Below are 12,522 nucleotides of genomic sequence, written 5' to 3'. Positions count from 1 at the left end.
CGATGGGACGCCGCCGCAGGCCCGGGCCCGCCACTCGCGAGCCTCGGTCCGGGCGCGGATCTCCCGTGGCCCACAGGGCCGCTTGCCTTCTCAAGGCAGTTTTCGCCTCGCCATTAAGGATCGGTAATCGCGGGGTGCGGGAAGTGGGCACGATCGACCCCCACGCTTCCCCACGCCGCGCCTCCTCGGCTCCGCCACGTGAGCCTATAAGTAGGGGGAGGAGGGGGAGCGACAGAGGCTCGCGCGCTCCCTCCCACTCCGTCCCTCCTACCTCTCGTCTTCTTCCTCTCGCTGCCGCCGCAGCTTCCTGTCTCAGCGCCGTCGCGTCTCCACGCCACCTCGCTCCCATGGCATTGTCAAGCTCCTGGGACGGCTCCAACGTCCATGAAGATCATGTGGAGTTCCTTCGCCAGACCCGGTGCCTGCCCGGCGCCGACCGCGTACAGGTCCGTTTGGCACCCGAGAGGGAGATCTCGCCGGCGCCGGAGGAGGGCGAGCGGGTCGTCTTCCGCTCGCACTGCCTGCGCGGCTTCGGCCTCCCACGAGCGGGTTTCTGCGTTCCTTCCTCGAGTTCTACAACCTCCAGCCGCATCACCTCACGCCCAACGTGGTGATGCTGCTGTCGGCCTTCGTCTCCCTCTGCGAAGGCTTCTTGGGGCTGCTTCCCACACTGGAGCTCTGGGGAGAATTCTTCCAGCGCAAGCTCGGCACGGTCGTCGCCGGCGTGCCTGCCCCCTGCGGAGCCTTCATCGCCATGAGGAGGGCGAGCGAGAAGAATCCGTTCCCGCCCATCCCCCTGATCCAGTCGGTAAAGGTCTGGCAGAGATCTTATTTTTATGTGAAGAACGTCGCCGAGCAAGAAGACTACATCAACTTGCCGGCCTACGTAGCCGGCCCACCGGCTGGGAGGCAGCCCTCGTGGAGCTTCCGATCCCGGTCGTTGTCTCCGGCCGGGAACGCCGCCATCTCCCGGCTTCGGGTGCTGATTCAGTCGGAAGGCTTGCGCGGGGCCGACTTGGTGGCCGCCTTCGTGGAGCGCCGGATCCTTCCTCTCCAGAGCCGGCCCCATATGATGTGTCAGATGAGCGGCCGCTTCGACCCAAGCCGGATGAGCACATGGGAGATGCCCCACGCGGAAGTGGCGCTCATGGTCAACTATATTGCCAACTGCAAGCTCGGCGGGGACTGGCAATACGGCAAGGCGCCGTATTCTCGCGCCAATCCTCCACCCGTGGTAAGTTTCTCTCTTTATCTTCTTTTTCGTCGTCAGCCGGCTTCGTGACGGCCGGCTTCTGACTAGCCGGTTCTCTGAGCAGAACCCTCTTCTTGCACCGCCGGCCGGGGCGGCAGGGATCGAACGTCAGTACGCCCCCGACCGCGCGGTGGATGACGTTGACGACCCGGACTTGGGGGCGGCTGCCATGGAAGACGCCGTCGTGGGGGACATTGCCGAGCCCGGAGGCTCAAGGCTCACCGCGAGCTTCGAGGACTGGCCGGACGACTTTGAAGCCGAAGTTGCTCCGCGTCACCAGCCGGCGGCCGACCAACAGGGCGCGGGCTCGTCCGTCGCGCCGGCTACCGGCGGCGCGCAGAAGCGTCGGGCCGCTCTAGGCCTCTTCGGCAGTCGGCCAAAGAAGTCCAAACCTTCCGCCGCGGCGACGAAGCGAGAAGAGGCGGCCGCGAAGGCGGCCCGCTTCCGCAAGGTTGTGAAACAGCCCCAGGCGGTCTCGGCGTAAGTTTTCAATTTCCTTGCCACAGCCTCGTTATTGTTCTCTTTTCTTCAAATGTCTTCTTAACTTTCTTCGCTTGCTGGACAGGGTGCCGCTTTCTCTTGAGCGGGGCCCGGGCGGCTCCGTCGTGGGGCCGGCTGGAGGGTCTTCGAGCTCCCGCCGCGTGGACCCCCGCGCCGATCTTAGGGAGGCCATAGAGCGGAACGCCCGCGAAGCGCGGGAGGAGCGCGAGGCGGCGGAGAGGGCGGCCGCCCAAGCGGCGAAGGAGCAGGCCGAAACGGTGGCCAAGGCCCAGAAGGAGGCGGTCACCGCGGAGACGGATGCGGATAGCTCGCGCAGCCAGCCTCCGCTGCTCGCCGTGCCTCTCCGGGCCGTGGCCCCCGACACCCCGTTGCCCTTGGCGGAGGAGATCATCCAAGACCTGCCGCTGTTGGAGAGGGAGGAGGACCCCGTGGTCTTGGCCGGGAGAGCGCCGCCTGTGGCGCCGACCGGAGCGGGCCAAGGCGGTCAATCATCGGCGGCGCCAGAAGAGCCGGCCGGAGGTGAGCCGGAGGGCAGGGCGGTGCAGCTAGTGCCGGGCCGGCGTGCTGGAGGAGGCGCCGCTCCGCCGGAGGTGCGCCGAGGCGCGGGCGCAGGCCAGCCGGCTGGAGATCTGGAGGCGTCCAGCACCGCCGTGTCCGAGTGGACTTCCAGCGGAGGGACCGGCGAGCTGGATGCGGCGGCTCAAGGGGTCCGGAGCCGGCTACGAGCTCAAGCCGCCCTGCTGCAACAGCTCAACGAAGAGTTCTTGTCAACGCGAACCACTGTCCGGGTGAGTCCTTCGCTCTTGGCTGCTTTGCTTTCTTGATTTCTTCCGTGGGGGCGCGTCAGCGCACCCACTGGGTGTAGTCCCCGAGATTCGGGCCGACTGCTGCGCAGTCGGGTCGGATCTTTCTCGACGGCTATCTTACTTTGCTTTCTTTCTAAACTTTCAGGAATACCACAACCTTCGTGCCGCCGCCTTCGACTCCCAGGCTCGAGAGTTGAGCCGGCGGACCAACGACTTGGCCGACAGCCGAAGTAAGTACTTGGTTTTATTTATCTCCTGTGGGGGCGCGTCAGCACACCCACTGGGTGTAGTCCCCGAGATTCGGGCCGACTGCTGCGCAGTCGGGTCGAATCTTTCTTGACGACTCTTCTCTTATTGATCTTTCTTCTTTCTTTGGCTTCAGGGGCCAACGCCGACTTGAGGAAGGGGCTTGGCGAAGCGAAGGCCGCCCTTCACGCCAAAGAGGCCGAGTGCACTGCCTTGGCCCAGGAACGGGATCGCCTGGCCAAGAAGCTGGCCGATCAAGAGGAAAGCCACAAAGCGGCCCTTCAGGCGGCGAAGGAGAGCGAGGCCGCCTTGCTGGCGGAGTATGAGATGGCGGCGGTGACCTGGTCTGAGACCCGGCAAGGCCTGGACGAAGGCTTCGGCCGGATTGAAGACTTGATCGACGGTAAGCTGCCTTCCTCGACCCTCTCCTGCCACTTGCCGCTTGGGTTTTTTGACTTATCCTGAGCTCTTGCTTGTTGTTTCTTGCAGATTACTTCCCGGGCTACTCCGCCTTCGCTGCCCAAAGCATTGAAGCCCATCGCGAAGCGCGCCGTCAAGCGGGGGCCGACATTGCGCCGGACGCAAACCGGACCCTTGAGGAGCAACTCCTGGCCGTCCAGGCATGGTCGCAGCCGGCTCACCGGATGCTTCGCCGGCTCCAACGTGCCGGGGCGCAAGTGCTGGCCGCCCTCTGGCCCGGCGAGACGATCCCCCGCACCCCGAGCCGAACCGCCAACTGGCTGGAAGTCGCAGTTGGTCGCTTCGAAGCTTGGAAAGCGTCAGCGGCCCGCCTCGGAGCCAGGCGGGCGTTGGAATTCGTCCGGGCTTGGTACCCAGGGCTGAGCCTGGACCAACTGCGCACTTGGCGGATGGAAGCCGATGCGGAATTGGAGGCGGTGAGGCCGGCTATCGCCCAACGGGCTTCAACGATCGCCGAGTGCACCAACATCAGCATTTTCACACCCGAAATTGATGATGACGGTGTCGCGCAGCCGGAGGAGTGGTTCGGGCTGAACCCGGCGGCGGGCGAGGACTCGGCGGAGGAGATCGCCTCCAGCGACGAGGGCGAAGAAGACGAAGACGACGACGGCGGAGACGTCGAGCCGGCTGGTGGAACAACCAGCCGACCTCAGGCCAACCGCGCCTCCAGCAACGAGGCGCGTGGAAGCGCACCCTCTGCGGGAGGCGGCGACCAAACCAAAGTTCGTCAGCCGGCCGCTCCTTCAGCCGGCGCGACCGTCTCTGCCAACCATTCGGCCGCTCCGCCAGCTTGACCTGCCGTCTTTATCTTTCCTGCTTTGTTGTCTTTGAACAATCTTTGTTAAGTTTCGCAGTTCCACCCACTGGGGTGTATCCAAACTATGTTGAATGCTAGCCTCTAGGAGGTCTTTTTGTGTAAATATTATCATGTGCATGTTTGGTTTCCATCCGCGTGTGCTTGTTTATCCTTAGGCTTTTTCCTTTGCCGCCTCCCCTCTTTGGGGAGGCAAGTACTTAAGCTTTCTTGGATTTAAAGTAAAGTGAATGGAAACCGGCCAGCCGGCTACTCTGGTAGCCGGTCGGTGGTGTGGGAAGAACCGGCTTTGTTATATTAGTCCGTTAGTCCCTAGCCGTTTTTCGTGTGGGCGGTCGTTCCTACCTTTAACCCTTGCCAGCCGGACAGCCGGTTCTTCGAACTGCGACTTTTGGCAAGGGAAGGCTTGAGAGCCGGCACACTACTTGTCTGACTGCGGGTAGGACTTCTAATATAACTTCAGTCGGCCAGTCCCCGAGCCGACTAGTCGAACTCGGTGCCGGACGGAATAAGTAAATGATACAACAAGGTCATAAGCATGATATTTTTCATTCATACATAAGGGATGGCAGTCCCCGAGTCCTCCTCGGGGAGCCTATTGTCTTGTACTTAATACAAAAGTTAGCGTGATACATACTGCCTTTCAACTGTAAAATCTTCGAAGGAGGTTGGCGTTCCATGGCCATTCCGACTCCTTGCCGGAGTCGTCTCTCTTGCGTGCCTTCGGCTTCTGCGCGTCGATTAGGTAGTAGGAGTCGTTGCCTAGAGCTCTGCTGATGACGAAAGGGCCTTCCCAAGGGGCTGAGAGCTTGTGCTGGCCAGCTGTTCGCTGAATCAGGCGGAGCACAAGGTCGCCCTCCTGGAAAGATCTTGGCCTGACCTTCCGGCTGTGGTAGCGGCGCAAACCCTGCTGGTAAATTGCAGACCGGCTGAGGGCTAACAGCCGGCTTTCTTCCAGCAGGTCGACGCCGTCTTCTCGTGCTTCCTTGGCCTCCGCTTCCGTGTACATGGTTACTCGAGGCGAGTCGAATTCGATGTCAGTTGGGATGACCGCCTCGGCACCATACACAAGGAAGAAAGGGGTGAAGCCGGTTGACTTGTTTGGTGTAGTGCGCAGACTCCAGAGGACAGCCGGCAGCTCATCGAGCCAACAGCCGGCTGAGCGCTCCAGAGGTACAACCAGTCGGGGCTTGATGCCGGAGAGGATGAGGCCGTTGGCTCGCTCGACCTGGCCGTTTGAGTGCGGGTGGGCGACGGACGCTAAGTCCAGCCGGATACCTTGGGCTGCGCAGAAACGTGCCAAGGCTCCCTTGGCGAAATTCGTGCCATTGTCGGTGATGATGCTGTGCGGCACGCCGTACCGGGTTGTTATGTCCGCGATGAACGTCACGGCAGTCGGCCCATTCAGCTTCTTGATCGGCTTCGCCTCAACCCACTTGGTGAATTTGTCTACGGCGACGAGCAAATGCGTCATGCCGCCGCGTGCCGTCTTGAATGGGCCCACCATGTCCAGTCCCCAAACGGCAAAGGGCCAAGTGAGGGGAATGGTCTTGAGTGCCGAAGCCGGCATGTGTTGCTTGGAGCTGAAAAGCTGGCATCCCTTGCAATGCTTGACTAATTCTTTGGCGTCGTCCAAAGCAGTCGGCCAGAAGAAACCATGGCGGAAGGCTTTGGCGACAAGTGATCTTGAGGCCGCATGGTGGCCGCACTCTCCTTGGTGAATGTCTGCGAGGATTGCAATGCCCTTCTCTTGCTCGACGCATCGCTGGAGGACTCCGGTGACGCTGCGCTTGAGTATTTCTCTGTTGACGATTGTGTATGCTCCGGCTCGGCGCTGGACTTGTCTTGCTTCTGTTTCGTCAGCCGACAGGTCTTGGTTTACTAGGAAGTTAAGGATGGACTGAGCCCATGACGGGGCGGCGACTTCTTGTACTGCCAAAGTGGCTACTGCCACCAGGGTGGGCGGGCTAGGCGGTGAGGTGCTGGAGTCAGCCGCCGGCTGTAGTGCTGGTGCAGTCCCCGGGCCGGCTACCGCAGTCCCCGAGCCGGCTACCGCAGTCCCCGAGCCGGCTACCGCAGTCCCCGAGCCGGCTACCGCAGTCGCCGGGCTGGCTACGGGGGTCTTGGGGTCGGCTACTTGATTCTTCGAGCCGGACCTGGCCGCATCGGGGTCAGGCGGCACGAAGATGGAGTCGGATTCCGGAGACGGCTTGATAGACGGCTTGAGGAGGCGTTGTAGAGCGACGCCGGTTGGAATTGCTTGCCGAGTGGAGCCTATTCGAGCCAGGGCATCGGCTGGCTCGTTGTCGGCTCGTGGTACGTGGAGGAACTCGCATCCTTCAAAGTATCCGCTGAGTTGTTGGGCCAGGAAGCGGTAGCTCGCCATGTTCGCGTCCTTGGCGTCCCAGTCACCAGATGACTGCTGGACTACCAAGTCCGAGTCGCCATAACATAGGATCCGGCGAATACCAAGTTCTTTGGCAAGCCGGAGCCCGTGTATGAGCGCCTCATACTCGGCCACATTGTTGGAGGCGGCAAAGTGGATTTGTAGCGTGTATCTGAGCTTGTCGCCTTTGGGAGAGGTAAGGACGATGCCGGCTCCCAAGCCGGTGCGCATCTTGGACCCGTCGAAGTGCATGCGCCAATGGGTGGAGTCGGGAGCCGGCGGCAGGTACTGGGTCTCGGCCCAGTCAACGAGGAAGTCGGCCAGTGCTTGGGACTTGATGGCAGTGCGGGGCTGGTAGAAGATCGTGTATGGGGCCAGCTCGATGGCCCATTTTGCCACCCGGCCGGATGCATCCCGGCTGCCTATGATCTCGGCTAGCGGGGCAGTGCATACGACCATGACAGGATGCTCTTGAAAGTAGGGCTTCAGCTTCTTGGCGGTGAAGTACACGCCGTAACACATCTTTTGGTAGTGCGGGTAGTTCTGCTTTGAGGCGGACAGCACCTCGCTCAAATAATACACCGGCCTCTGGACCGGATGGGCTCGGCCTTCTTCCGGGCGCTGGACTACGATGACGGTGCTGACCACCCAGCTGGTTGCAGCGATGTAAAGGAGCATGGGCCCTTTCTCGGTCGGCGCCGCGAGGACAGGCGGCGTGGCCAGCATCTTCTTCAACTCGTGGAAAGCTTGGTCGGCCTGGTCGTTCCACTCGAAGTGAGTGCTCTTCTTCATGAGGCGGTAGAGGGGGAGGGCCTTCTCTCCGAGCCGGCTCATGAAGCAGTTCAAGGAGGCCATGCACCCGGTGAACTTCTGAATGTCTCGAAGCTTGGTAGGGATCGCCATTCTTTCGATGGCTTTGATCTTCGCCGGGTTGCATTCGATGCCGCGTTCGGAGACCAGGAAGCCTAGGAGCTGGCCGGCTGGCACCCCGAACACGCATTTCTCCGGGTTGAGCTTGATTTGGAACCGGCGCAGGTTCTCAAATGTTTCCTTGAGGTCTTCCAGCAAGGTGCCACGCTTCTCCGTCTTCACCACGATGTCGTCCACGTAAACGTGGGTATTCCTGCCGAGCTGCTTGAGGAGGCACTTCTGCATGCAACGCTGAAAGGTGGCACCGGCATTTCTCAAGCCGAATGTCATAGTCAGGTAGCAGAAGGCTCCGAACGGCGTGATGAAGGCGGTCCTCAGGCGGTCATCCGGATCCAGCTTTATCTGGTGATATCCAGAGTAAGCATCCAAAAAACTCAACAGCTCGCATCCGGCTATGGAGTCTATCACTTGGTCTATCCTTGGCAGGGCAAAAGGATCTTTGGGGCAGGCCTTGTTGAGACTTGTGTAGTCTATACACATGCGCCACTTGTTATTCTTCTTCAGCACAAGGACCGGGTTGGCGAGCCACTCTGGAAAGAAAACTTCCATGATGAAGCCGGCCGCCAAGAGCCGGGCTATCTCCTCCCCTACAATCCTGCGTTTCTCCTCTGACAGTCGGCGAAGGGGTTGTCTGACTGGCTTTGCGTCTTCTCGAACATGTAGTTTGTGCTCGGCGAATTTCCTCGGAACACCCGGCATGTCCTTGGGGGACCACGCAAAGATATCCCGATTCTCACGGAGGAAATCGGCGAGCTCGCCTTCCTATTTGCTGTTCAGGTTTGCCCCGATGACGGCAAACCTCTCTGGACGCTCGGGGTCAAGAGGTATCTTGTTCGTCTCCTTGGCCGGCAGGAAAGATCCTTGAGCATCATGCTCCTTGGGGTCGGGGGACACGGCCGACTACTTGCCGGCTATGGCCACGACTCGGTCCAGCATCTTCTTTTCTTCAGCGATCACAAGGGACTCGGCCAGCCGGCTGCTGGCCGCTGCGCACTCGGAGGACTTCTTGTAGTCACCGGCTACGGTGATGACGCCTTTGGTGCTTGGTATCTTCATCTTGAGGTATGCATAGTGGGGAACCGCCATGAATTTGGCCAAGGCAGGTCGGCCCAGCAATGCATGGTAAGGGCTCTCCAGGTCCACCACTTCAAACCAGATCGCTTCCCGGCGGAAATGCTCCTTGTCCCCAAAAAGTACATCAATCTTGATTTTGCCAATGGGGGCGCAGGACAGGCCGGGTACGATGCCGTGGAACACTGTCCGTGTGGGCGTGAGCTGTTTTGTCTTGACGTTCAACTTCTCCATGGTGTCACGATACAAGATGTTGATGCTGCTCCCGCCGTCTATCAACACACGAGAGAAGCGGGCGGCGCGTCTGTCCGTTGCAAGGGTAGCTTCCAGGACCAAAGCATACGAGCCGGGAGACGGCATCACCTCTGGGTGGTCGGTCCGGCTCCAGCTAATGGGCTTTTCGGACCAATGCATGTGTCCAGCGGGGTTGGCAGCAACCGCGCTGACTTCCTGGTGCTCTCGGCGTTTGCTGCGCCGGTCTTCAGGCTGGCTGGTGAAGACGACGTAGGTTGCTTGCTGATCAGGGAATCGTCATGCACGGCTCCGACTGCGGGCCGAGCGGCCGGAGGCGGCGGAGGCGGAGGCGTCGGGCCGGTAGGCGGAGGCGGCAAGAGCCCCTCGCCCTTAGAGATTCGGGTGAGCCAGTTGCACTTCCGGGTCGTGTGGTTGGACGGCTTCGCGCCGCTGTGGAACTTGCAAGGGGCGTCGAGGGTTTGCTCGTAGGAGAAGGCGGGCTGCCAAGACGGCCTGCCGCCCTTGGGATTCTTGGGCGCCGGTCGTTCTTCAGGCGGCGCATCTTCGACCGTGGCCACCTGCCGGCTAGCGGGAGGTGGCGCGGGGCCCTTGCGCTTGTTGTCGTTCGAGTTGGGGTGTCGGCCGGGTTCTCCAGCCGGCGTCTTGGGCGCCGGGTTGATCACCTTCCCGGACGCGTCTACCCGAAGCTCGGTCTTCATCGAGGAGTCGGCGGTAGCGTACTTGTCCGCTATGTCCAGAAGCTCATCGGGAGTAGCCGGCTCGTCGCAGAGGAGCTTGTGCTTGAGGAGGGTGCCTTCTCGGCATCCGGCTGTGAAGTACTCTATGGCTTGTACCTCGTGCACCCCTTCACAGGAGTTGCGGAGCTCGGCCCAACGTGTGAGGTAATCGCGAGTGGACTCGGCGGGGCCTTGCACGCACAAGGAAAGCTGTCTGGGCTTGGGAGCCCGCTTGTAGGTGCTGGTGAAGTTGCGGACGAAGGCTTCTATGAAGTCTAGCCAGCTGTTGATGCTACGCGGCTTGAGGCTGTTGAGCCAGGTCCGCGCCGTGCCCTGCAGCATGAGGGGCACGTACTTCACGGCGACGCGCCGATTGCCATTGGCGATGCTAACTGCGGTGGAGTAGTCGATCAACCAATCTTCCGGCTTCACGGAGCCGTTGTATTTGGGTGTGTCTCTTAGGAGCGAGAACCCTTTGGGAAAGGGCTCGTCGCGGATGCGGGGGCCGAAGCAAGGCGGGTCGACATCGTCTTCTTCCTCCAACGCCAGGGATCGCGCCAGGCGGTCGAGCCAATGACGGGCGTCGTTCTCGCCGATTCCTTCGCGGCGGCCCAGCCGGCCGCTGAGAGTTGGGTGCGCCACTGGCGGTGAAGCAGGATATCTCTCTCCATGGGGCGGAGGCGGAGGCGGGTCGCCCCGCGACTCCATGGCTCGGGGATGACCGTCCGCGTCCCGCTCGATGGAGATCCGGGTCCGGCTACGGCTGGTAGCCGGTTCCTTCTCGCGTCACGCGTGGGTATTGCTCGTAGTCGGCGTCCGGGACGTCGCGCCGTGCTCTCGGCGCGGGGGAAGGCTTTCCGCGCGAGCGTCGGCTTCGTGCCGCTGCGTGGCGGCGTCAATCAACTGCTGGATGCGCCGGGTCATGTGGGGAAGGTCTTCGGCTTCCAGGCCGTCCAGCTCGTCTACGGTCGCCTGGGCGGCACGCAAGTTCTTGAGCGGAGTGGCATAGACCGGGCGGTCGACCCCCAGGGTGTCGGCGATGACGGCGCCGCGTTGCTTGATAAGGCCGGCCCGGCTTGGCCCGCCCGGGGTCGGCGTACCGAAGGCGGCGCGGTCAGCCTCGCGCCGGTAGGCCTCAGTGAGGCGTCTTACGGAGGCCAGCCTCCGGCCCTCTGCGAGGCGGGCGAGGCGGCGTGCTTCCAGGGCTTCGTCGTCGCCGTCGGCCGGGAGAGGAGCGGACAAGTTGTGGGCCGCCGCGCGCGAGGCGTCGCGGGCGCTCTCATCGGCCGGGCCGCCGTGGCCGACAACCATCACTTCGGCGGCGATAGCATCGTGGCCGTCGGCTCGAGGAAGCGGGTCATTGTAGATCGCAACGTTGGTGGGGAAGGCGTCGTAGGAAACCGTGTCGGAGTCGACAGGCATCGGGTCGATGGAACCAACCGACTCCAGGTCCGCAGCGGGCTCGCTGGAGACATGGAGCTGGCCGAGAAGGTTGGCGAGGCGGTCAATGCCCGCATCGGAGGCGAGCTCGTCGGGGATGAAGGTCTCGTCGGGGAGATCGGCGGGGCCGCTTGCCGCGCAGATGCTGGTGATGCCTTGCAGCGCGTCGTGGCAAGCGCCATCGGGCGTGCTGGGCTGGCTACACTCGCTGGGGAGGAAGAGGGTTCCCGTCCAGAACAGGTCTCCGGACGACGGTGCGCCCTGCCCCACGGTGGGCGCCAAATGTCGGGTGGTAGGTGCGACATATGCCAACGGGTGGCTTATCTTTGTGGGAACCAGTAAGACATCGCCGGTGCCTGGAAGCGGGATAAGGCGAAGACATGCACACCGGCGGATCTTACCCAGCTTCGGGGCTCTCTGAGGAGATAACACCCCTACTGCTGCTCTGCGGGGTCTCCGCATGTTCACTAAATGAATCGAGTAACTACACGACGCTCCTTGAGCTGTTTTTGGGGGGCGGAGGAAGAAAGGGCACGGCTAGCCTGCTTCTTCTCCTTGTATGATGTCTAGAGCTAGTAGGGGGTCCAACCCTTTGCATGGGCGCCCCGGGGGGTTTATATAAGCCTACCCCCCGAGGGTACAATGGTAATCCGGCTGGGCATGGGGCCCAGCCGTCTGTGACTGCGCTCGCCGGCTTTTGCGCCGGCTGCTGGGGCCCGCCGACTAGTGGGTCCCGCCGGCTGCCAACTCCTTGGTCACTGTGGCTTCATCTTGCTGACGTGAGCTTCATCGTGGTAAGCATGGCTACAGTACCGCCTTCTGCCGGGGATCGCTGTAGCCTTACCGCGTCTTGTCTCCTTAATGGGGCGTCTTCTTCGAGGGAGGTGGCAGGCCGGCTGCGGGGAGCCGGCTACGTCTTGGGCCGGCTGGTTGGAAGCGTGGCTGCCTTCGGCCGTCTCTCTACTTTAAGGGGCCCACCGCCTATGGGCCACGCTGGCGGCCCGTCGTGGGTGACGCCAGGGTCAACATGGCAACAGTGCTGCGCCGGATGGGTCATGCCTACCTCGTACGGCGCACTGTGCCAGGCGTGCCCCGGGATTCGGGGGTGGCAGGCTCTCCTGTAGCCACGCCCCGTCGCACCGCCATTAGGTGGGCGCAAACTTTGTGGGTACGGTCTTGACCGCTTTACGGGGAGCCGGCTCGAAGGAGTCGGCCTTCTCACAGCCGGCTTCTTGGAGTCGGCCCTCTCATGAGGTCCAAAGTCGGACCGCCTTCCGAAAGCCGGCCTTGATCGTAGCCAGCTAGGGGAAGGCGGCCCCATGTCTTGGATTCTTGTGAGCCAGGCAGGCTCGCAACTTTTTCAGAAGTGCCGACGGAAGCCGGCTAGGCTACCCATGGCTATTTACTCCGACAAACTCCTTGAACTTGTCGGAAAACATCTTAACGACAAGTCGAGCTTTCTTAATGGTGACATTTACCATCATTGTCCGTCTTCCTTTTAAAAATCCATCTGTACTCAACAGCCTTACGACCATCGAGCCGTTCTGCCAAAGTCTACACTTTGTTTTCATACATGGATCCTCTCTCGGATTTTATGGCCTCGAGCCATTTATCGGAATCCGGGC

The sequence above is a fragment of the Triticum urartu genome, chromosome 7 (assembly GCF_003073215.2).
Source record: "Triticum urartu cultivar G1812 chromosome 7, Tu2.1, whole genome shotgun sequence".
NCBI classification, from domain to species: domain Eukaryota; kingdom Viridiplantae; phylum Streptophyta; class Magnoliopsida; order Poales; family Poaceae; genus Triticum; species Triticum urartu.
This window is presented reverse-complemented; position numbering follows the sequence as displayed.